The 27184-nt window shown below is 32.7% G+C and overlaps 2 long non-coding RNA genes across 2 annotated transcripts in view; both read left to right on the top strand.

Moving 5' to 3' along the window:
* Positions 1-26681, top strand: part of LOC138127757 (uncharacterized) — a 299284-nt gene extending 272603 nt beyond the window's left edge. Inside the window, exon 2 of the long non-coding RNA XR_011158391.1 lies at positions 26442-26681. This is a non-coding gene — a long non-coding RNA (uncharacterized lncRNA). The remainder of the gene's footprint in view (positions 1-26441) is intronic.
* On the top strand, positions 1594-3021 carry LOC138129369 (uncharacterized). The gene is made up of 4 exons (XR_011159215.1): positions 1594-1735; positions 1788-1995; positions 2050-2408; positions 2469-3021. It is a non-coding gene; the product is annotated as an uncharacterized lncRNA (long non-coding RNA).
* Positions 26682-27184: the final 503 nt, after the last annotated feature.

Below are 27184 nucleotides of genomic sequence, written 5' to 3' on the forward strand. Positions count from 1 at the left end.
AACTGCCAACCCGCCGCCCCGCCCGTGCCGATATCGAAGGAGAACCGAAAACACCCGCGGCGACTGTCGGGCCCCCTCGGTCCCCTTCTGTTCCCGCTGCGGGACAATGGGGCTGATGTCTTGCTAATTGTCTTGATCGCATATTATTTAAATTCTTAACTGATAGAATACTAGACTATGTTAATGTGTAATCTTTTTTAATTATTATCTTTATCTTTTGTTTAGGTGATCGGCTTCGCCCTGAGCTGACTTCGGCTTTGCCTCTAGGCTGGCTTTGCCAGACTGTCAGATTGTTCCCTTTTGGTATTACGAATAAATGTTCTAAAATGTTCTATTTGGTAAATTTAAATTACATTTATTACAAGCAGCTCCTCGATATTGACCTGTACAGTGATCATGATCTCTAACTTTATTATCTTTTTCAAGTTCACTATTACATATATGGCAGACTTTTGCGTTTTCAAAATTTTCTATATCTTCATTGGTCATGATTAGGGCCCGGATTTTAGGCAAAATGGACTATTTTTATTTTTTAAGGCACATGTATGAAACTTGTCTATAAATGATTTCTGGCTTAATTAGAGTAATTAGAGCCATATTTGATTCTACCTATTCGGCCTAAAATGCCCTTTAAATACCTATTTTACCTTTTAACTGCCTGAACATGCCTAAAATGACCAAAAATCAATTTCATTTTTGCGGTTTTTTCCCAATTTTCGAATTCTGGGAAGTTTACGGTATTGAAAATGTAAAAGTGGTACCTCAATAAAATTTACAATGCTTTATGATTTTAAAATTTAAGGAGATGTAATTACTGAAATGTACAAAGTGCAGTACAATACAGGAATTACTTTTTCGCTTTTACGGTTGGGACCATGATGTCAGCCGTAAATACTCCGACAATACCTAAGTACCACAAACCATTAGACTGGACTGGCATAAATTACAGAGTTTATCTGTTTGCCTCTGTTCGAAGGGGTGCAGGTATACGCGGTCTAATGTTTTCTGATACTTAGGTATTGTTAGAAGCTTTAACGTTTATAAAATGGTCCTTGCCATAAAAACGAAAATTAAAATCCCGAAGTGAAACAATAAGAGAAACCTTAAGGGTGTCATTTTCTAAAAATTTAAGAAATATAAAATTAACCATCTCCTCTGAAATTTGGTGGGAGACGTAAATATAAGCATTACAAATTTGTCATTTCTCGTTTACTTTATCTCCGTGCAGTGGTCGTGTTTCTTGTGAACCTGTTTAAAGTGAACATAATGCCGAAACAAAAAATTAGTTTACGCGAAAAAATATTACAGTGGACAAGCAAGAAAGATTTATATGAAATAAAATCAACCCGAGAAATGTTTTGTAAAGCTTGTGGTAAACTGGTAAGTTAAGCATAATTAAAAATATGTCATTTTATATTTTTTACTTATTTGAAAATTTTATTTTTTGTAGTTTATATGCGAAAAAAAATGTCACTTGCAACAGCATGAGCAAACGGACATCCATAAAGAGAACATTATGACACCGCTTCGGCAAACGTTGCTGACACAGAACTTGGAGGAATCGGCAAATAGTACATTCAATATGGAACTTTGTAACGTCTTTTTAGCTGCCAATATACCATGGCACAAACTACAAAATCCTGCGTTTCAGAATTTTCTGACAAAATATTGTGGTAGAAAAATTCCGGATGAGTCTACTTTACGGAAAAATTATTTACCAAAATGCTACAAAGATGTATGAACATACTATCTTTTAATATTTAATTTAAAATTATTTTCACTTTTAGACTATTGACCGCATTCGGAATGAGCTGGATCCTTTTAACATATGGGTTTCAGTTGACGAAACAACAGATGCACTTGGGCGATATGTGGCGAATTGTCTGGTTGGGAAACTTTCAGAAGATGAACCTGGAAAATCTTATCTTTTGGCGTCTAAACAATTAGAAAGAACAAATCATGAGACAATAGCTAGATTCGTAAATCAATCTTTAGGTAAGGGTTTTTCACTTTTTTAAATTTATTTTGATTTAAAATTTCTATGCGTAGAAATCTTGTGGAGTACCAGAGTTGTTGCTGAAAAGTTTCTTTTGTTTGTAACGGATGGAGCACCATATATGATAAAATCTGGTAGACACCTTAAGGTGTTTTATCCAAAAATTGTGCATGTCACATGCTTAGCGCATGCTTTAAATCTAGTGGCTGAAAAAATTCGCTATCAATATGAAGATGTGGATAATTTAATTTCGAACGTGAAAAAAATTTTCGTTAAGGCACCTTTGAGAGTTGAAATGTACAAAGAAAAACTAAAAGAAATGCCACTGCCTCCACAGCCAATTTTAACACGATGGGGAACATGGCTTCAGGCTGCTATGTTTTACAGCGAACACTTTGATTCCATTAAAGAAGTAAGTATATAAAAGATAAGCAAATTAATTGATTGTTAAACTGTTTTTAACTACTCACAGGTTGTCATGTCCTTTGATGGAAGTTCTGCTGTTGCTATTCAAAAAGCACAGTCTATAATGAAGAAACCCGGAATAAAAAACCAATTAATTTATGTTCGCAGTAATTTTAAAATAATCTGCGAAAGTATTACTCAATTGGAAAAAAATGGGTTACCTTTAACCGATTCAATCAAAATTGTTGAAAACGTATTTACCTCCCTAAAAAAATCTCCAGGCCCTGTAGCAGCAGTAGCATTAAAAAAACTTGAAGATGTTACTGAAAAAAATCCTGGATACAAATTTCTTCTAGAATTGGCAAGAATTTTTAGAGGTGAAGATGTGCCGGAACATGACACCAAAATGGAAGAAATTTATTACAAATTTGCGCCCATTACCTCTTGCGAGGTAGAAAGAAGTTTTTCAAAATATAAGTCCATTTTGGTGGATAACCGACAATGTTTTAAAGTAGAAAATTTAGAGCAATATCTTGTATGCAATGTAAATACGTAACAATGTAAATAACTAACAAACTTGTAGTATTGTATATTAATTAATAAAAAATAATTAGTAAATATCTTGTTGTGTGTACCTACTTAAAACTTTAAAAACACATTTTTTAATTTAATTAACCACAACTTTAAGGACCTAGTATGGCTTATTTTCAGTTTTTAAGGGACTATTTGCAGTAGTTTAAGGGACTATTTTAGGCACCTATTTCCGACTTTTTAATTGCCTAAAATCCGGGCCCTAGTCATGATCAGTGTTACGATCAAAATATTCTTTTTTTCACCACTAGTAATAAAGTCTAGCGTTATCGGTTGTCATAGAACACTGAGAAGTTTCGTTTTTCTACGTTGGCCCAGTGACAGGTAAATAATTTTTCATTATTAACCAGTGGTGAATAATGGAACAACCGTCACCTAGCAACGAAAGATCGTCGTCTATTTCATTGGTTAACGTAGACGATTTTCATACCAACTGTCAAGAAATGACAACTCGGACCCGTCGCATCCGACAAAATAATTTGATTAATAATTATGATCAGAAAGGGTTTTAACGTATCTAGTAGTGAAAAAAATAGTATATAAACCACGGTGGAGAAGTCCCTTATAGCCTTCGCGCCTTACAACCCTCGGCGCGCCTCGGGCTCTAATCTTGGCGCTCTGGCTATAATCATGAACTTCTCCACCTTGGTATAATTATAATATACTATTTCCCGTGACTTCGCCCATTTCATAGGCGCGCATCGCTTCAGTCGATCGTACTTGCACTACTGCACTTATTGTGAATTGGTTTTCCAGCGCGGAAAGAAGTGTTTACATTTAGAAGATTTAGAAACCAACCATTAGGCTTGATCTTGATAAGTTTTCATTATTTTGCATTTCATTTTTAAATAATAATATTTTTAACGAAATTGAATTTTATTTTGAGGTTCAAAGAATTTAATTTTATTTTGTTCATTTTCTTACCAAAAATGTCTAACGAAGAGGCTTCGATATCCTCAAATCCTTTAATCACCAAATGGGTTGGTGAATTAGGGGATACGTTTTGTTTTACCAATCCAGGAGACGCATTTTGCAAAACTTGTGGAATTACAGTTTCATTAAAAAAAAAGTCGCAATTATCTCAACACATAAAAACTAAAATGCACCAAGAAGCTTTAAATTTTGAAAGTGGCGACACGTTTTATTCAGATTTATGTGAGGCATTCACTGCTGCCAATATTCCCTTGCATAAATTGCAAAATCCTGTACTAAAAGGTTTTTTTTAGCGAAATATACAGACCAGCATATACCTGATGATTCAACATTATGGAAAAATTACATACCAGGGTGTTATAAAAAAAATTATGACTTCTATTCAAAATAAAGTAGATGACAATTATATATGGGTTTCCGCGGACGAAACGACAGATATTTTAGGTCGATGTGTAACTAATGTGGTTATTGGTGTTCTACATCCTACGATTTCATATACCCCCTATTTAATAAGAACTGCAATAACAAGTTCTATCAATTCTAGCAAAATGTGTGAAATAATTGAGCAAAGTCTTTCCAACAGCTGCATCACTGTAAGCAAGGAAAATGTTTTGCTGTTTACCAGTGATGCTGCTGCATATATGTTAAAAACTGGAAAGTTGCTAAAAGGGCTGTATCCAAACATGCTTCATATTACCTGTTTAGCTCACGCATTGCACCGTATTTGCGAATTTGTACGTGACGAATTTCCCGACAGACAAATTGATTAGTTTATGTAAAAAAATCTTTTTAAAAGCATCTTCCAGGGTAAGTCTCTATAAAGAACTATATCCATTGCTACCGTTTTTTGAAACCCAAAATTTGTCTTTAAAGGAGGGCCTCTCAAAACTTGACCAAATTTTAACGGAAAAAAATTTAGCAAAATTGGTAGTTATTAGTGTAAAGAAGGCCGTCCTAACTGCAAATTAATAATTTAAATAATAATAATTTAACATTACGTAGTTCATTTATTTCTCGCATTATAAAATTGTAATTATAAATTAATTGTTAAGACGCCACTGAGTGCTCTTATCGTATAAAATGAAAAACTAAATGTTAGTCCAGTCAAATAAGGCGAAAAAAGGGGTAAACCTCGGAATGAGAGATAATAAACGGGGATAAATTAAACTAGCACCAAAATATTAATTTGTGACCAAACCGAAGACCCTAACTAACTAACTTAATCCCATAAATTTATTTTTATCTCGAATTAACTAAACTGTCTCCTTACATTTGTCTTCAAATTAACAGCAATCTAATTGCTCAATAAATAGTTGAGCACCTTCTATATGCCGCCCAAAATCAGTTTTGTTCTTAAATTATACAGGCTGTTTGATGAAAAACGCCTCAACCCATAACTTTTTTATTTATTATCCGATTTCAATGAGCAAAAAAATCAAAGATATGGTTTTTCAAACGCTACTAGACAGCAATAAAATATTTTTTTTTGCGTTATCTTCAATAACTAACGATAGTCAACTTTTTTTTTAAATGGACACATGTAGTTTTTTAGGCTTGGTCTGGTAAGGTTTTTTTTCTGAATCTAATGATGTATCGAAAGTTATCATTTGGTTCATAGCTAACTGAAAAAAAAAACATTTTTTTGTGGTTCAGCTCATTATAAAATTTTTAAGAGTGCTGTGGAAAACAGTCGGAATACAAAGTACGATAAATGTCATCTAAACGTCAGCTTAGAAATTTTCATCTGCTTTTTTAAACTTTTTTTATTTAAGTATAAAATAACATTGTCAGTCATGCAGGATAGCAGTCATTTGACTATTATTTTATGTTCGAGTGTAATAAAAATCGTAATTCGTCAAAAACAAAAAGTTAATAGAAAAAACAATAGTTATTATTTATAAATTTGTTACACAGTCTAGGACTGGTTTACAAATCTATGAGGGGCATGATGACCAACTCAATAGACCGGGACCAATGGCTTAACGTGACTTCCGAATCACGAGACAGAATATAGCCTTTTTTTTATTATTTTTAAATTTCGCCCTGGGTCTGAATCGAACCCGCGACCCTCGCGTCCCTGAGCCGAAACGGACTCCCTTAGGCTATATTCTGCCTCATGTTTTCTAAGAAACTAATAATAAAACTTCAAGATTGCACCTGAAAATGTTCACACTCACAGTTGACATTTGTTGCTATTTGTATTCCAATTGTTTTTCACGGCACACTTGAAAATTTCATAAGCTGAACCACAATTAAAAATTGTTTTATTTTTTTTTTCAGTCAGCTATGGACCAAACGATAACCTTTAATACATCATTAGATTCAGAAAAAAAAACTTTACCAGACTGAGCCTAAAGAAATACATGTGTCCATTTAAAAAAAAAAGTTGACTATCGTTAGCTACTGAAAATAACGCCAAAAAAATTATTTTACGGCTGCTTCGTAGCGCATGAAAAACCATATCTTTGGTTTTTTTGTTCATTGAAATCGGATAATAAAAAAAAAGTTATGGGTTGAGGCGTTTTTTATCAAACAGCCTGTATACATTTGCACTAAAATAACCAATGTGTCCCCAAAATTAGTGATTTGTCACCAAATAACATATTCACGGCACTTTTTTCCGCACGTGATAACGATGTATATTTTATTCTGCAGTCGTCACCAGTATGGTAGCAGCAAATAATTTGCCAAGTTATCAAAAAATAGAAAGTGCTGATCATTTTATAGTTTTGATTCGCAAATTTAATGAAAAATGCACTGGAGAACGGGTGGGGACAACACCAACGCGTGCGTAGTACTTTATCATTCTGCTGACACCCGTTTACATCTGTTTTGAGCTGCAAATGCTGCAATATTTCGTTGTTACAAATTAAGCTTGTGTGTTTCTTTTGTCTCTGACTGTTTCTAATCTAAAACAAGCAGTTGTGAAGGTGTCGCAATTCCATCGACAAGTTCAGTAGCCGTGCAAAATGAAGTGCCTTTACTTTCTTCGGGCGAAGAGGGCGACTTGGAGGATGAGGCGGTTATGCTGCCAAAGAAAAAACGGTCAGACAATAAAGTGTGGATATTTGTGGAAAAGTTTGAGAGTATAAAAGATGCCGAAGAAGCCATCAAAACAGCAAATACATGGCCATCTTTGCGTAAGCATGAAGTAGAGGAAGGTATGAAAAAATATTATAGATGTAACAAAGTTAAACGTAAAGGACCTCAATGTGCGGCGCAGATTTACTTGCTTTTTGACGCAGCTTCGGATGCTGTTTTAATGTATCGTACAGACAGTGATCACGATCGCGAATCAAAAACGCACTCTAATTATGGGTTGAGTCCTAAAGTCAAAGAAGAAATAAATAAATTATTTGACTTGCATCTCAGACCAAAAGCCATAATGAGTGCTTTAGCTAAAGTTGAAGGCATTAAACTGCCAAAAATGTCCCAATTACGAAATTACCTATATGACCAACGTCGCTCTAAATATGGGAAGCCAACCATTAGTCTCGGTGAACTAGAGGCTTGGTTATCGTCGCATTCAACTGTTCCTGAAGATGACGATGAAGTTTATGTCCTTAGGTATGAGATTGAAGAAAATGATTCACCTAAACTTCGATTTGCGCTATCAACAAAATTTCTATTGCAATTAGCTTGTGGTGTGAAAATAATTCATGCAGATGCCACATACAAGTTGGTGTGGCAGGGATTTCCAGTGTTTGTCATTGGAAGTACAAAGATAAAAAATTCCACCCGTTTTGTTTAGGAGTGGCAACTTCTGAGGAAAAAGACGATTTCAAAATGTTATTTGATGCACTAAAAACTAATATTTCAACTGTATTCTCATGCAGTCTACAACCAGATGTTTTGGTTTGTGATGCGTCCAAAGCTATCCAGAATGCCTTTCTAGAAATTTTTGGTGCGGAAGTCACGGTGAGGATGTGCTGGGCCCACGCCAAACGAAAGATCCAAGCCCGCGTGGAACAAGTGACAAGAAAGGAGGTCCAAAAACAACTATTGGATGATGTAGATTCTCTGCAAGCAGCTACTGATCCTGAAATATTCAGCTTGGCGGCAAAAGCATTTCTGCTAAAATGGCACAGTGAGACAGATTTCATAAAATATTTTGAAGAACAATGGCTTATTCAGAACCGTAATTGGTATTTGGGAGTTAATCTAGGATCGCCGGCAACGAACAATGCCCTAGAATCGTTCAATAGAGTCATAAAAGACGAACACACTCTTCGTGAACGTTTTCCGATATCACGTTCTTTGGTCGTTGCTACCGAGATGGTAAATCATTGGTCTACGCAATATTCGAGTACCTCAGCTGAAAATAGAGTTTTTGCAACAACGCCAACGCTTGCCCTAAGAGAGTGGACTCGATCCTACCAATGGGCTAAATTGCAAAAAAAAGTTGTGTTGACACGTAGCGATGATGTTTTCAATTACTATGACGTACCTGGTGGAAAGGCTGAAACAATCGAAGAATTTCAAAACAAATGGACAAACTTTAACGAGTACAAGAAACAATTCTTCAGCAAGTGGGAAGTGGCCTTGCCCCTAAATAGTAACTGGACAGATGGAAAATGTGACTGCCCTATGTTTTATAAACACTATATGTGCAAACATGTTATGGGATTAGCAATACGTCTTAAACTTACAAGTCCGCCACTTGAAGCCAAAAATGTGCCCATTGGCCAGAAAAGAAAGAGGGGACGCCCTACCAAATCTAAGCCGGCACTTATTATACAATAATAATAATTTATTTTTGTCATTTGTATCACTTGTATTTTATTACAAATATATTTTGTATTTTGCTATAAGTAGGTATACTTAGTATTTGTTGCTTTCAGTACTGCCCTAATTTAAGGACCCTTAATAAATGACTTATAATAATATAAATTAAATAGGGGACGCTTCAAACTATTTTTTGATGTTTGATTTCTTCTTCTGATGACGAAACACATAAACCAAGGTTCGTGTTCAAATAGTTTAATAATTACAATTTGGTGATAGATTATAGATATTCTGCAGGCACAGTAATTTGTTGAGTAACCAATTACATTTAGTGATGACCGGAAATAAATAATCTGATATTCGCATTGAAATAGTTTGGTGTACACAATTTGGTGACAGATTAGATATTTTTGAGACACATTAGATTATTTAGCAACCAATCATATTTAGTGGTGGCCGTAAATTAATAATCAGATATTCGTATTGAAATAGTTTGGTGCACCCACTTTGGTGACAGATTAGTTATTCTGGAAAGAAACTAGATTATCTTGTGGCTGAAAAGAGCTTAATTTGGTGCTTGATTAAATCATACCCATAATAAACTACAAACTTGTATAAATCTTTGCTTCGACATGTGTTAATAAGCAAATGTTGTTTCCAAGACGATTTCCGGAAATAGTTATTTACATAAAAGTCAGGAAAATCTCACGTTACTGAAGAGGAGCTAAATTGAAATACGAGGCACTTTGTGCCGAGTATTTTATAGCTCCGAGTCAAGTAAGAGATTTTAATGACGTGTTTTGTATTAAATTTTTCCGGAAATCATAAAAAAGATGAAATTTACAAATTTTAGAAAAAATTTTTACAAATTCCACGAAAATCAAGTTTGTCAATTTTGTTGGCAACTATAGTTACAAAGTAATTTTGCGTTTTGTAAAGTCTTTCAGTAATGGTCCGGAAAATTCAATTTTCCTGTGCGTAAATAAGCAGGAAATAGTACCGGGTGTCCCATCACTTGTGTCCCGTAGGAAAATGACTTTAAAACTAAATTATATTTATATGAAGGTATTATAGATGCATAAATACTGTTCACCGCCACAAAAATTGGGTATTACTTTTTTGTTAAAATTAATTACCTAGGTACAGCAGGCAAAAAACTATCACTTTAAAAATTAAATTTTGTTCAATGCAGTTCAAATTTAGTATACGTTTTGAAAAAATGGTAGAGCAATAAAATCCGTGATTAGAATTTAATTAAAATGTTTTGATGTAAAGATATCTTGGTTAAATTAATTTGGGCCGTTCTACTTTATGAAAATTTATTGCAGACGAAGATTTATGAGGGGTTGCAGTGTGTTTGACGCCGTACCACACAGGCAGGTACCGCTGGAACCCTCTTAAATGGTCTTCGTACCATAAATTGCGGTCAAGAATAATACCCACAAACTTAACTTTGTCTTCCATAAATTTTTATAAAGTAGAAGGACCCAAATTAAATTAACCAAATATCTTTACATCAAAACATTTTAATTAAATTCTAATTACGGATTTTATTTGTCTATAACTATTTCATAACGTATACTAAATTTGAACTGCATCGAACAAAATTTAATTTTTAAAGTGATAGTTTTTTGCTTGCTGTACCTAGGTAATGAATTTTAACAAAAAAGTAATACCCAATTTTTGTGGCGGTGAACAGTATTTATGCATCTATAATACCTTCATATAAATATAATTTAGTTTTAAAGTCATTTTCCTACGGGACACAAGTGATGGGACACCCGGTATATTAAAAGACAAGTTTCATAAGACCAGTCTTGAAGCACGAATTCAAGATTAAAAAACGAGTGGCGTAGCCACGAGTTATTTTAAAGAATCACGGTCTTATGAAACGAGTTTTTTTATACTATTTTTTGTAATTTGCCCTTTTTAAGCCGTTTTTAAACAAAAATGTTTACTTTCCTCGATTTAGGGATTTTTGTGGCGGTTGGTAATGTCTTATTTTAAAAGTGAAAATTTGATCAAGTCTTCAAAGTCGCCTTTTGTTTTATTCAAATTTTGTCACAAAACACGAATATGAAAGATAAATCTTTCATGTGTGACCGCTGTAATACGCGAAATTGCCAAAAATACGGTCGCGAATTTGTTGCCTGATAAATCCTGATAAATAATTCTTTGCACATTTTGTAATTTAAACTGACACGCATGACGGATCAAGCTTAGCCAACGTAAAAATTTTCGTAAAATGTTCCGTGAAATAATGGCAATAAGGACATCCCAGATGATGACGTCGCGTTCGTTAATATGTCTATTAGAGAATCAAAATGGAGGCAAATTACAAAAATGTTGTTTCCAGGACGATTTCCGGAAAAAAATGTATCGTTCCTAATAATGGATAGTCTATCTACTCTTTGTCGAGACATATTTTATGATTCAGACATTGCTAAACACTTAACATGAAAAGGAAAAAACTACGAGAATCATAACTGAAGAGCTATCACCTTATTTTAGACATCAAATTGTTGAAGACTTAAATAAGAACCATTTTAGCATTGTTATCGATGAAACAACGGATATCTCTGTAGATAAGTCATTAATAAATCATTGTACGATATTTTACAGTGGAAATGTTCAAGGCAGAATTTTAAATTTAATCAAAGTCAATGACTGTACTGCAGAAGGAATATTTAATGATTTAAAACAAGAACTGAACAGTAATAATATTCCATATAATAACATTATTGGCTTTGGGTCAGATGGAGCCAGCACAATGATGGGGCAACATACAGGAGTACAGGCGAGAATAAAAGAAATAGTTCCTCATCTGTATGTTCAGAAGTGCTTATGCCACTCATTGCATCTGTGCTGTTCTGCAGCTACACAGTCTTTACCAAACATCATAGAGCAGTTTGTTAGAGATATGTACGAGTATAACTATATTTCAAGCAGCAGCAAGAGAATGAATGAATTCAAAGAAATGGAAATATTTGTACAAGAAAAACCAACTAAACTACTTTATCCTAGTCAAACTCGTTGGTTGTCTTTGAGGGTATGATTTTTAATGTATATTTTGATGAATATTTAGATTTTTGTTGTTTAGGCGGTTGTTGAACGCCACCATTGACCCTATTTTTTCAAGCTGAAGCTTTAGCAGATAATTTACCAAATCCCCAGTTTAAGTTATATTTGCTGTTTTTGTCATATTTACTGAATTTGACATCTTGAGTTAATGAAGAATTATAGTCGGAAGGATCAAAATTTCCAGTTATATTACCAAGATAAAACCATTTTAAGAAAATTGAAAGGGAAGTTATGGAAAAAGTTGAATTTTTTAATATTAGCGTTAATCATCCTCATTGTTTTAAAAATTACAAAAATATTTACAGTGGTGCAAAAACAGAAGCATATATTCACAAATTAAAACAAGAGAATCTAATCACAGATGCTGATTTGGTAAATTTTAAAAAACATGTAGGGTAAGTGATACAGTTGTTGGCCAGGAGGCAGTTATTGGCCACTTGAATTATAAATTACTTTTATTAGCGCCTCATATACCTTGTGGAATACATTTTTTTACCACAAGATGTCGGGAACTTTTATTTATACACAATAGAAGATTCCTGTTTCTAGGTTGGTACAAGAACGTGTCAACTGAATGTGATGTGCGATGCCTTTCGTTCCATCAAAATTCAGGTAGGTTCTTACAAAATTGCTAAGAAGCTTATGGCTGTTTTCATGAATCTAGGTAAATTGCTCGAATGCAATTTAAAAAAAAACTGTTTTACACAAAATTTTTAACTTCTGATTTTTACACTGATAAGAGGATTCATTTCTAACATTTATAAACGAAATTACCGAAGAAAAATATGAATTAGATTTTAAATCAAACGATATTACAAATCTGAAGACTGGTTTTATTTATGATGTGGGATTTGTAATTGCGGTAAGGTGGTAAGGCCGTTACAGATCTTCGGGTGCAGGCATTTGAGATTCCATTATTTTCTCCAAGGCCGCAACAGTTTTTTTTTTATAAAACAATAAGTTTATGCAATATGCAATTGGGATATAAGGTTAGTAAGTACATTATAACAGAATCGAGAAAGAAAAATCGCTTATACGAAAAAAAAATGGCTTAGAAGTAATTTTTTTACAGGAATATTTTGAAGGCATTAATGTCATTATTACGACTAATCCGTAGTTACTAATAATTACTAATTACACTCCAATTACACATTTTCGACCATATAAATTCGAGCAAAACATTTTCGAGAAATTGCAGTTCGAGGAACTTGTATTTCGAGAAAAGTTACAATCGAGCAATTTCATTTTCGAGTAATTGATTTCGAGCAACTGCATTCGAGGAATTTGCCGGAGACGGTTTTCATTGCATGCTGCAATGCTATATGGACAATGACTCTTTAAAGCATGTTTGTCTAACAAGTTAGTATGCTATTTAGCGATTTTTGCATACCAAATGCTTGTAGGTTATGATTTTAGGCACAAATTTAACATGCCAATAACTGTGTAAAAAAAATAACAAAAAAATAGTTATTGGCCGGCCGGCTATTTACTGTGATAAATTGCAAAATTTTATTTATCGTTAAATTTTGATAGTATGATATATAAGGAACAATGTATATGTATAGGGACATAATAGGGAAAAGACATTACCAAAGCTCTTGTGGTCAAAGGGAAGCTTCAAAAATCTACTATATTCCTCGAGCAACTCTTCAGTTTCGATCTAGCACAAAATTTTGTAGTAAGACTTCTCATGGACCTAAACCGATATTGACTTCTGATGAAGAAACTCTGTCAGAAAACTGGACCTTGGCGTCTCATCGGAAAGGTTTTCCTCTCAGAATAGAAGACGTACAAGCATCGGTGAAATATTTTCTCGATGCAACTCCCAGAGAAAATCCATTCAAGAACAATCTTCCTGGAAAAGGATGGTACGCAGCATTTTTAAAACGCCATCCGAACATCACGCTAAGCAGCTAGATCAGTTGTAGCCGAGTCGGATATTCGAACATGGTTTTCTACTGTGCACGCCTATTTAAGTGAAAAACAACTGACACACATACTAGAAGATCCTACCAGAGTATATAATGGCGATGAAACATGCTTCTGGCTTTGCCCCAAAAACAAGAAGGTTCTTGCACCCAAAGCGACGAGAAACGTTTATGAGATACAAAACCACCCAAAAAATAATATTTCCGCCCGTGGGGATGTGACACCTCCAATGGTTATCTATGCTTACAAGAGGTTGCAATCGGATATTTTAAAATCAGTCCCAGATGAATGGAGACTCGGATGTAGTGACAATGGGTGGATGAAGAACCAATTGTTCTATGAGTATATCGGAAACGTTTTTCATCCGTATTTAAAAAGAAAAGCCGTCAAGTTCCCAGTTTTATTATTTGCTGATGGCCATTGTACACATTTAACGTACGAAATTGGTGAATTGTGTTCAAAGGTACAAATAATTTTAGTAGCGCTTTACCCTAATTCGACCAGAATAATGCAACCAGCTGACATTGCAGTATTTAAACCATTGAAGGAAGGTTGGAAGAAAGCGGTACATATTAAATTTTCGTAGAGAAAATCCAGGTGAACTTCTAACTAAAGTTTTGAAAACGGTCGTAGGCAACGTAAAACCAGAAACGATTCGGAATGGTTTTCGGATTGTACCCCTGGAATCCTGCAGCCATTGACTATAGTAAATGCACCGGTAAAAACAATAAGGAGAAATATGACGGTGAAAATAGCCGTGATATAAATGTCGTTACATTCAAATCATTTAGGAAAATTGTTGGTGAAGAAAGAATTGAAATGTTTAAAAATTTTAGCGAAGATGCTATACACACTGAAGACTTCTTAAGACTGTTTCACCTATATAAAGAATTTCCAAAACCAAAACATCCAAAGAGACTCAAGTTGAAACTATGACTGACAACTTATTAAATGAGAATTTCGATTTAAATGGTATTACTGAACATGCAAATTTAAATGATGCACATGCTCTGTCAATGATTCCTGAAACTCTTGATAATATTGACAATGAAAGTGAATTGTTGGATATTGAAAACATTCCTATTATAATAGAGGAAAATGCAAATAACGATCTAAACATGCCTAGCACTTCATCAGACTACAATGACGAAACAGCTTTAAATCAATCAATACTCAATGATTTTATAACCTGGCCCATAACACCAAAAAGAAAGGGAAAACGACAGTCAGAAAAACCGCCTTTTGTACTGACCTCATCGGTCAGAAAAGAAGCAGAAAAGAAAAAAATTGCACTAAAAAAGGAAAGTGAGATGCAAAAAGATAAACGCAAGGCTGAAAGATTAAAGAAAAAACAAATAAAAGAACATTCTAACAAGAAAGGGAAGCAAATTAAAGGAAAGGAGACGCTTATGAAAAGGTCAAAAGATGCAATAATTTCAGGCTTTAACAAAACTTTACTTGAGACTGAGACAAAAATGCCAAATATACTTGAAAATATTCAAGAAACAAATGAAGAGGTAAGAGTTGCCAAAGACAACTATCAACTGAAAACCAAAGATGATGTGCATCAAGGTGTCCTAAAAAACATAATAAACGAGTATACTTACAGTGAAAATTTGACAAATAATAAATTTAGAGCACAAGCAAAATCTGAAATCCCTAAGTACAACGAAGATGTCTTAACAGATAATGATTGCTGAAATAACAAAAAATTGAATTTTAGCCCTAGACGAAATTAAAAGAAAACTGTTCACAGACAATGAAATGGAAAATGTTCAAAAAGCAATTAACATAACCAGTATAGTCATTTTTAAACCTTCTGCACCAAATCTATTTCAAAATAAAAACATTTATACCAGTTTATGTTTTAAGTACACAAACAACCTAAGTCGTAGCCAGTATGGTGTCAAATGTGCAAAATGCAGTAGAACATTCGATATAAAATGCATTCTGAAAGACAAAACACGTGACTTTTCAAGTAATTCATTATTTATGTGCAATGTTTGTACAACACAAGAGTTACCTACTTAGAATGAAAACCATTTAAAGCATAGTATTTGTACCAAAGAAAATATATTATTTTTACATTTACCTATTGGGTTTCTACTTTAATAATCATCCATTTACCTACTTACCTATTACAATGTTTAAATAAACCGAAATAAATTAGCTAGGTATCTTCTACCTTCGTTCTAGCCTTAAATATTACCCGTGCTACATTTTGTCTACAGTTGGAAGTAAGAATTTTCCTTTTTTAGGGTTAGGCATTTTGTTAGTTTATCAGCGATAAACTTGCCAAAATGTATTTTACAAACTAGGTAAGTAGCGGCCAATTACTGTAATATGGGTTGTCAATTACTATCTTCGCCCGGCCAATAACTATGTTTTTGCAAAAAAAAAATTTTTTTTTTGTTATTATAATAAATTTACAGGCAAAATAATCCAATCAAATAATATAAACTATATATTATTGTAAAGTTGGAACAATTCTCTATCATTTGGAAAAAACTGCAAGACAATTACTCTCAAGCAATAAGCAAAAATTAAAAAAACAAAATTGTGTACTTCTTATGTGGCCAATGACTGTATCCTTTACCCTATTGGCATATTACAAAGAGCTAAGCATCCAAATAAAGAAACGTGTGAACTTTAAAGATAAACATTTACAATTCGCCTCAATGTTTTGCCCTGCTAGCATTAAAACTAAGAATAACTTTTCTTTTGCTTATTTTATCAATTTGTTCCCTCAAATTTCATGCGATATAGAAGCGGCCGATTTTGAATTTCAAAATTTGTTAGACATGGATTTGTCTACCTTTATGATGAATTTTGGGAAAAAGTTTTTACTATAAAAAATGAGCTCGAGCAGCCAATGTTTTTCAATTTATTCATTATTGTAAAAACCATTTTATGTATGTATCCTCATTCTTCAGCGAGCACGGGACGTGGCTTTTCTCAGCACAGTTTAAATAAAACGAAACTGCGAAACCGATTGGACCTTGAAACTTGTTCGTCATTATTAATCGTAAATAATGCGTTAAAACATTTTAAACCGGGAACATGGGAACCACCTGCAAGCTTGGTGAATCAAGTATTGAAAAATAAGAAGAATATCAATGAAGATGACTGATTTAAAGTTGACAAGTTGCAAAAAACCATTTCGCATTTGCAACAGCACTTTTATGGCATTAGTCATTTGAAATTACTTTAAAACTGTACTTATATAAAAAATATTTAATCCAAACAATGATTTTCTGGTCCCTTTGTGCCTTTATTTGGTTCAAAAATATTGAAAAAATGCTGTTGCAAATGACAAGTGGTTTTTTGCAACTTTAGTCAACTATAGAAATATTTTATCATGCTTCGTATCCCACCTCCACCCGGCGGCACGGCAATTTTGCCGGAGTACATACACTATTACGGATAATACTATCAAGTAATAGTGCAGTGCTTATCAACATAATTACCGGCGTCTCGCCTCCGCATTTTGACTTTTTTGTGTTTTATGTTCTGTGTCAATGTTAAGGAATTTCCTCACGATGTGATATGAGTATAAAAATATACCTTTTTGAATTTCAACCACCAATGTGTTCTCTAAGTCCAAAATTTTTAAATTTTTAAATAGAGATTGGGGTACTATTCCTGTTGCTGAAATTATAAATGGTAAAATCGAAATTTTTTCTAAACACCAAAGATTTCTCATAGCAACGGAGAGTTCTAAATATTTATTAATTTTTGTATTATATGTCTGTGTTATATTGTGTGAATTTGGAACAGCTATATCTAAAAGATATGCTTGCTTTTGTTGTTTATTTAAAATAATAATGTCTGGTCTGTTATGCTGAATGTGAATGTCAATTAAAACTGTCCGATCAAAATATAATTTGTAATTGTCATTTTCTAAACAACTTTCTGGTTTATAAATGTAATGTGGTTGTGTATCCTTTAATAAATTGAATTTAACTGCTAAATTCATGTGTATAATTTTTGCCAATATATCATGACGTTTTTTATATTCGCTTTGAGCCAAAACGGTGCAAGAAGAAATGATATGTTCAATGGTTTCCCCTTCAGTTCCGCAAATCCTACATTTATCAATGATCGATTGTAAACCGCATATGTGTTTTTTATAATTTCTTGTATTTATAACACGATCTTGTATTGCAAATATAAAACCCTCAGTCTCAGGATGAATATTTGATTTTTTAAGCCATGCATGAGAAGCTTGAATATTAATTTCTGGCTGTTCTAGCTCTTTAAAATATCTCCCATGTAAAGACTTTTGTTTTATATTTGCTATAGTGTCAGGTATATTTGGCTCAACAATATCTGAAATTATATTATCACTTAAATTTAAAGGTGTGTAACCTTTATCCGCTGAAACCAAAGCATTAAAAAAAGTGTTATCACGAGCTCTATTGAGAAAATAATTTTTTAGTGAAGCAATTTGATTATGTTGTAGAATTTCTAGATTTGAAAAACCCCTACCACCATTTTCGCGTGGTAAAGTAAATCTTTCAATAGCAGATTTAGGGTGATGTTTACAAAATTTTGTAAAGAGAACTCTAGTTTGAATATTTATATTCTGTAAATTAGTTTTGGACCATTTTATAACACCGAAAGAATAGGTCAGTAATGGAACAGCATATGTATTAACTGCTTTAATTAAATTATTACCGTTTAATTTTGATTTTAAAATAGATTTAATTCTTAAATAAAATTGTTTTTCTAAATTTTCTTTTATAATTGAATGTTGAATATGATTTGATTGATTAATACCTAAATATTTATAAAATTCTCCTTTATTTAAATTTTTAATGATTTCTCCTTCTTTAGTTATATATTCTAAATTTTCGTAATGACCGCGACATATTGATTGCGTTTTACACTTATCAATACCAAAACTCATGCTACTATCATTTGAGAAATTTTCAGTTATTGTTAATAAAGATAAAATGTGATTCTTTTTAGATGCATAAAGTTTTATGTCATCCATATAAAGAAGGTGATTTAATTTTGATAGTGTGGTATTATTATGTCTAATATTAAAACCGTATCCAGTGCTATTTAATAGATTTGTCAAAGGATTAATGGCTAGACAAAACCATAAAGGACTTAAAGAATCTCCTTGATAAATTCCCCGTTTAATTTGAATAGGCTCGGATTTTAATTTAGTATTGTTTATTGATAAATTTAAAGTAGTTCTCCAAAATGTTATTACATGTGATAAAAAGTTAATCAAATCCAAATTAATTTTATAAATTTTAAGAATTTTAATTAACCATGAATGTGGTACTGAATCATAGGCTTTTTTGTAGTCTATGAATGCGGTATAAATATTTCTATTATTTTTTCTAGCTTGTTCTATTATTACCGTATCTATTATAAGTTGTTCTTTGCAACCAAAACACTCCTTAACACAACCTTTTTGTTCTTCATTAATTATATTTAATTTTTGACAATGGTCGTAAATTATTACTTTAATGCAAGATGTCATAATTTTATAAATTGTAGGCAGACATGTGATTGGCCTATATTTGGATGGATTTTTAGTATCGGAATCTTTTGGTTTCAGATATGTTATACCATGGGCCAAAAACTCTGGAAATGTGTTAGGTTCCCTAATAAATCCGTTAAAGTGATCAAGTAAGCATTTATGAATACAAGTAAATTTTTTTAACCAAAAGTTATGAATTTGGTCACCTCCAGGGGATTTCCAATTATGTGAACTATTAATATTTTTAACTAAAATTTCAAGGCTAATTTGAATATGACGTGGATTATTACCATCTGGTATCTCATTTTCTAAATTAGGAATCCATTCTGCCTGATTATTAAATTGAACTTCATTTGACCATATGTTTGACCAGAATTCTTTAATTTCATTTATATTTGGTATACCATTATTATTTTGAGTTTTATTATCTGCTAAATTTTTGTAAAACAACTTCTCATTATTTCTAAATAGTTTGTTTTCAAATTTCCGTTGTTTATTATTTTTATATCTTTTTAATCGTTTAGAATAAATATTCAATTTTTGTAATAAAGTGTCTTTAATTTCTATTAATGTTTCATTATATTCGTTATATTTTAAACAATGTATTCTGTTTTTATTTAAAATCGATTGAATACAGTTATTTAGATGATTAGAATTTATACCCTTTAAATGTTGAGTTATTCTACCTAAATCTCGTCTGATATTGTTAATGCGTTTATTTAGTCTTCGTTCCCATTTTGGTAATTCTTTCGCTTTTATATTATTTGTCTGGTCAATTTCTTTTGAACCATTTAATCTCATAATTGTTAAAGCTCCACTATATATAATACTGTGTAATTTTTTAAAACTTGTCGTGTTATTTACAAATTTAGGTAAAATGAATTGATTTAAAATTTCAATCATTGCAAAGAATTTTTTGGAGCTTTGTTGTTTAGGTAATAGTGGTCTATTAAATGGTTCTATATGTTCAAATTCGTTCAGAGTTCTATTAAATTCATCTTCAATTTGTTCTTTAAAATTTTGTTGGTAGTAAAAATTTTGATTAATAACATGTATATCATTATAACTCAAGTCTAAATTATTTATGTCGTTTTGTATCGTGTTGTTTGGTGTTGAATTATTTTGACAATAGAAAGAGTCATTATGATTTGGTAAACTTTGCGGTTCAACAGAATTTTCAACTAAATTATTAGAAACTTCATTATTGTAAGTCAAATAATTTCAAAAATGAGTTAACGATGTTTACACCTTAATAATAAATCATGGAGTTAAAAAATTCAGATTTTCACAGTTTAAAATTTACTTATATTGAAAGCAAGTACAGGTAGAAAGAAGTTTCTATTTAATTACAGGATTTTAGGAATTTTGAATCGTTGCCCTGAAAAATTAACATTTTCGACTTACCTACTTTTTCACGACCGCCACAGATATGTTGTCTGTAAACACACTAAAATGGGTCCAAAAAAGAGAAGGGATATAAGATATGAATGCAAGGAATGTGATGCTGGATTATGCGTTTCACCATGTTTTGCCAAATATCATACATAAAAAAAAATGAAACTTTATTTTTATTCATATTGTTTTGTATTTTTTTAACTTTTTAGAAAAAAACAAATTTTTCTTCAAACGTCCGTAAATTATGACATTATCCTGCTGCATTGATAATGCTAAAGTGTCACTTCATTGTCATGGCATAAAGTTATTATCTCCGCTGAGGGCGTCCGTGAAGTTATTATCTCCGCTGATGAGCGGCAGTAAAGTAAACTAGCTAAATCATTTGAAATTCCTACCTGGTTTCTTAACATGTCTTAAATAATTTGCTATGAAGGTTTGAAGAAAAAATAGTATGTTATTTTTCTATGTGTAATAAGAATAAATAAACAAGACAAATTCGTTTTTTGCGATTTTTTCCAGTAAATGGGAAGTTGCTGCAATGCTAAAAACGTATATACTGGGTGCCCCAAAATTCGCGGAACAACTCAATGAGGCAATGTCAATTCATGTTAGAAAATAACGAGAAAAATAATTAAAAAATTCTATACCTCTTAGATTTGAAGATATGGGGGCCCAAAAGGTGCAGCTTTGATCTCATTTATTTTAAATAATAAAAGATATTTTGACTATTTGTCTTTTAATAGCCAGTGGCCTAATAATTTTGAACAATTGTGATCAGGTTTGCAATTATTTTCTTCATTATTTCCAGCATTTCCAAGTAGTAATTTTATGTTCGTTTTACCTCAAATAGTGTACGGCAACACGACTTTGATTTTTCCCTCTCATTTCCATGGATACAACAAAAATGATAGAATGTTTTTAAATGTTGCCACATTTAGTGTAACGAATAGGTCCATATCTTCTACAAAAAAGAAGATTGATTTTTTTAAACATTTTTACCTGATCTCATAATGACTACTTAACAACGTACTACTACGTTGTTCCGCGAATTTTGGGGCACCCAGTATACGCGCAAGCAGCAATTGCTCCATTGCTAAATCCGCATATTAGTCCAATCAATAGGGAGTTTTACCTTGCAAAAGGTACAGAAAAGTTCATACTTGGCAGGTATCTTCTATCAGGCATATTATTAATATTGTTGAGTTTGCGACCTTGGGGGGTTGCCGCTCGCCCCGCCATACTGGAGAATAGGGGTGGAAAATCACATTTCTGCGATTATTTCATTATCCCTGCGAGATACGTCTATCTAAGTTATTATAGAAATTGTAGAGCGTACAATTCTCTACATTTTTTGTTCTTTATGTTTTTTTTGTCAGATCAATAGTTTCGTAAACAAGTGCGACAAAATGGCTTATAAAATGAGTATAATACAAAAAAAAAATCTATTTTGCCCATTAAATTTATAAAAAGTTCAAAACATAATCATAGGAAAATTACAGGGTTATTCACATAAGATGACGAGCCTGACCAGGTAAAAATGCAACCCAAAATACACTTTACAAAGCATTCATTGTGTGTTGGTATTTAAAAATTAAATCAGGAATCCGAGTAGGTATTCTATTAATTTGAAAGGTATATCTGTCACTGCATTTTTCGTTCAAATTTAGTATTTGAAAAGGTTTTCGAACGGCGACAGAACCCATACGATCCTACTTACCCTTTACTTTTGTGATTTTAATCGCTTATTATTCTTATTAAATCATACTTTGTTGAGAGAGGTATTTTTCTGTCAGAACTTGACATTAAAAGCTGTCTATAGGGGCGTTCAACACTCCAATGGGTTAACTGTAATCGTAATCAAGCGATTGTAAAGCGATTTACACCCTTGTTGAACATGTTTCCATCCATATACAGTGAGCGGCAAAAGTATGGAATAAATTCCTTAAAAATTAAACAAATTTTTTTTCAAAAAAATCTTTGGACGGGTCAATTTTAATTTATAAAAATACATGTTTTAGTACCAAAGAAAATCGATACTTTTTTTTAAATAAATTTTATAATGAACAAAAACAAGTCAAAAAATCAAGTAGGTAAATCGAACAGTCAAATGTTACTGTCAATTTCATTCGTATGTGTTATTTGTTTTACAAAACGTTTTCGAAAATGACTCATTTAACAGAAACACAACGTATAGAAATTTTAATTTTGATTGGGTGCGGGGATAAAACTAGATAAAACTAAAACAGGCGGAATTTCTTCATAAACTTGCTTATTGTCAACAAGCTGGGGGATGGCAATTCGAACATTTAATTCCATAATTTTAAGTACTTACTAACACAGTTTTGGACTTGTTTTTGTTCGTTATAAAATTTATTTTTTCCAACTTTATTTTTTTTTCTCAAAAATTTCCTTATGTAAGGTAACAAAATTTTTATACTGTCGTTTAGACAATTAAAAGGGCTATCAGAATCAAGAAAAAAAATAGGGGGTTTCCATTTAAAAACACTATCGATGACGTCATAACTCGAAAACAAATGACTGCTTGGAATTTTATTTTGTATTAAAATATGTATTTTTATAAACTAAAATTGACCTGTTCAAAGATTTTTTTGAAAAATATTTTGTTTAATTTTTAATGAATTTATTCCATACTTTTGCCGCTCACTGCATACCTATGTAAACTACATATCGACGGCTCCAACGCAGTACCTCGTAAGTTCCATTTTTAGCGAAATAAAGTTTTTAGATGATTTTCATAAATGTTTTGATACTCCATCTGTTGGTAAACCATTAAACTAAATAAAGTAAACACGTTTTCCAAAATTTTAGAAAAACAGGACCTCGTATGTTTTACCCGCGAAATTTTAAAGGCATTAGCTCGTATGTGCCTGTCCGTTCCTGCATTTGAAGTATTACTGAAAAACAAGGAGGGTAAAAACCTAATCTCGGACAAATTGAACAACAAAAAGACCTACAAAAAAGTAATTTATAAAACTGTGTTGTTGAACTCCTACCAAGTTTTTCTGACAATGAGATAAATAAAATGTTTTGTCTCCAGTAGACTACAATGAATGACATAGTTAACAACTTGAAACCCATTCTCATTATTAATGATAATACAGACATCTTAAGTCCTGTTGAAAATATAATCGAAATGGAAAATGAAACAATTCACTATCAATATAGTAAAAATGAACTAGTAGACAGAACTTATGAAACAGAAGAAAATGTTGAGACTGAAGAAAACGTTGAAACTGAGGAGCAAAACAATACAATAAATCCGAAGAACGAAAAAAATAAGGGCAATAAGAGTTATTAATAAAATAAAAAGAAGATTAGGAAAATCTTATATAGGCTTTTCAAAACCACGAAACCAAAGAAATACTTTTCACGATGCGCAGAGGGACGAACGCAAAATGGGAGACAGATGTAAATGTAAATCGAGTTACTATAAGTGCAATGAATTTTCAGAAGATATCCGCACAGAAATCTTTACGAATTTGTGGCAGTTAACTACCTGGGACCAAAGAACAACTTTCGTAGCTAATACAGTAGTAGTTTCAGAACCCAAGAAACGACGTGATCCAGAAACAGAAAACAAGCGACGATTAAATACGCTAAAGTATAACCTGTGGAACCAGAATCGATTGTTGCCTGTTTGTAAAACTATGTACCTTCGTACAACTGGGTTAAAAGAGTGGTCGGTGAGAAATTGGGCTACACAAAGCAAGATGGGAGTAACAACAAATCAGGCAAAAGGGGTTCAAAGTAGACCATCACGAACGAACGTACATAAAGAAGATCGGGAATTTATGGTCAATTTTTTAGACAAATTACCAAAACCTCCGTCGCATTACTGTCGTAAAGCAACGAATAAGGAAGAAACATTTAAAACTGTGAGTGATGTATATAATTTATATAAAAAGCAATGTGAAGAAAGCAGTTTAAAAAATATGTCAATAACTAGTTTCATGAAAGCAATAGATGAAAAAATATAGGTGTCTCTACACCCCGTAAAGACAGATGCGACTTGTGCGAAAAATATAAACATCAAAATTTAGATCAAGAAGAATGGGAGAAACACAACCAAAAGAAGATAAGAGCAAGAAGCGAAAAGGACAGTGATAAACAAAAGGCTGAATCTGGCACATGTCATGTTATCACAGTTGATCTCCAGGCTGTAAAGTTGTCCCCACAAACTAAAGCTAGTGCACTTTATTACAGAACCAAATTGTGTTGCCACAACTATACAATTTATGATTTAGAATCCCATGATGTAAGATGTTATTGGTTCGATGAGACGAATGTCGATTTACAGGCCTCTACTTTTGCATCGTGCTTAGTAGATTTTCTACAAGAAAAATATTTGAGCATTGACAAAAAGCCAATTATAATATATTCAGACGGGTGCACAGCACAGAACAGGAATGCAACTATGGCAAATGCCTTACTTTATCTTGCCGAAAAATATGAAGTGTGCATTACGCAAAAAATTTTGGAAAAGGGTCACACTCAAATGGAGTGTGACTCCGTTCATGCTACCATCGAAAGGAAACTAAAAAATCAAGACATTTATCTGCCATCAGATTATGCAAGATTGTGCGAAAAATCTAGGCGAAAACAAAAACTCCAAAATGAAAAATTAATAAATCCTTACGAAGTTAAATGTCCAAATTACACGTTTTTCATCAATTATGGTGATAAAAACAATCTCAAATATGAGTCTATCCGTCCAGGGACAACTGTAAAGGAACCCGTCGTAACTGACCTGCGGGAAATTCAATATCTTCCATCTGGAGAAATTTATTTCAAAATTGATTTTGATGATGAATATAAACTGTTACCACGGCGTGCGAAAAATATTAATTTGCGAGAATGCCAATTTGGAAATTTATTCTCGACAACCCGCAAAATATATAACAAAAAAGAAATTTGAGGACCTGCAACAAATTAAGCTAGTCATTCCTAAAGATTGCTGGCCGTTTTATGATGCCTTGATGACATTATAATAATTGAAATAATTATTATTTAACAATGTTAATTTTTTAATAATGACTTGTTTATTATATTTTCTGTTTCCATACTAAGAAAAAATAAAATTTCGTTTCTGTTTTGACTATATTTAGTATTTTTCATTTAAGTTTCTTATACGATAATATTTTTTTATTTTTTGTTGACATATATTATGATTATTATGCTACTTTATTTAAATATTTCAACATACGAAACAGTAACTCGTATGTGCCTACCTTTTACAAGGCAGTACCTCGTAAGTTATTTAATTTTGTCTAAAACAAATATGATGGGAAAAATTATTATAGAAACATGATTTGTCTCTATTATATAATTATACTCATACAACATAATCTTCAAAATCTATTAAAAATTGACTGTCAGCGTTTTTTTCGATTCCTGCACAATTTACTTTTAAGCACTTACGAGGTACTGCGTTGGAGCCGTCGATATATTCCATGGATCAAAGTTTTATGGTGGTGTTAATTTAGGGACTGACAATAATATTGATAGTGACTGTCAAACTAAGGTCAAAAATGCCTTAGTATTTCTTGCTGTGGCTTTAAATGGAAATTGGAAGATTCCGGTGGGATATTTCCTCATTAAAGCTTTAAATGCGTGTTCAAGCGTTTTTGAACAAGTGACTGATAAACAGAGAACGAATCAATGGACTGAATAAAAGACGTGTGGCTTCTACGAATCTCTATTTACAAGTGTCTAAATTCTACAAATATTTCAGTTTTGTACAAGTGCAGGTAGCCGAAAGGGTCCGGCACCACTAAGTCGGGGTAGAGGGAGGTAAAGATTGAACATTGCTCCCCCCGTTAAGGCATAGTCCTTAAATAAATGAATGAATTAAGTACAATAAAAAAGTAGGTACAGTGGCGAGCACGGAATTTCGCACACATTGGACATTTCACTGACTTAATTTTATTAAAATGAGATACCTACTGGCGGCAGTTTCGTGACAGTTTAGGTGAAACATCAGTCATGATCACATATATCATGCGTATCCCACCTCATTATTGATTATAATGACAATAAAGCTTAGACTAGATAGTTTTTTTTTAATGACGTACAAATTGGCGTGCGAAATTCCGTGCTCCCCACTGTACATATTATACAATACATGCATCGATGTAAAAGGAAACAAATGTGAGATATGTAAACAAAATAACAATAACAAGCTGAGAAATGACAAAAAATGAAATGATTACATAATTATTGGAACAATTCAGTTTGTGTGGATGAATGAACCGAACACTAGCACTCGATTGGTAACGCGCAAATTTTCGTGAGAGGCCTTTTTAACACACCACGCATAGTTTTCACTGTCACTACACGAACCAATCCGTCGGCTCCTGGGTGAAGTTCCATGATGCGGCCCATCGGCCACTGGAGTGGCGGTGCATTATCCTCCTTGATGAGGACTAGTGTTCCTAATTGAGGAGTGTTGCTGCTGGTCGAACACCATTTAGTCCGAGGCTGGAGCTGAGTCCTGTACTCAGCGGACCATCGCTTCCAAAAGTGTTGTCTCATTTGTTCCAGGTGTTGGTACTTGGACAATCGTGTTGATTTGATGTCTAAAATGTCTGGCTCTGCTGGTGCGGTCAGAGGTT

This window comes from Tenebrio molitor, chromosome 4, assembly GCF_963966145.1.
Source record: "Tenebrio molitor chromosome 4, icTenMoli1.1, whole genome shotgun sequence".
NCBI lineage: Eukaryota > Metazoa > Arthropoda > Insecta > Coleoptera > Tenebrionidae > Tenebrio > Tenebrio molitor.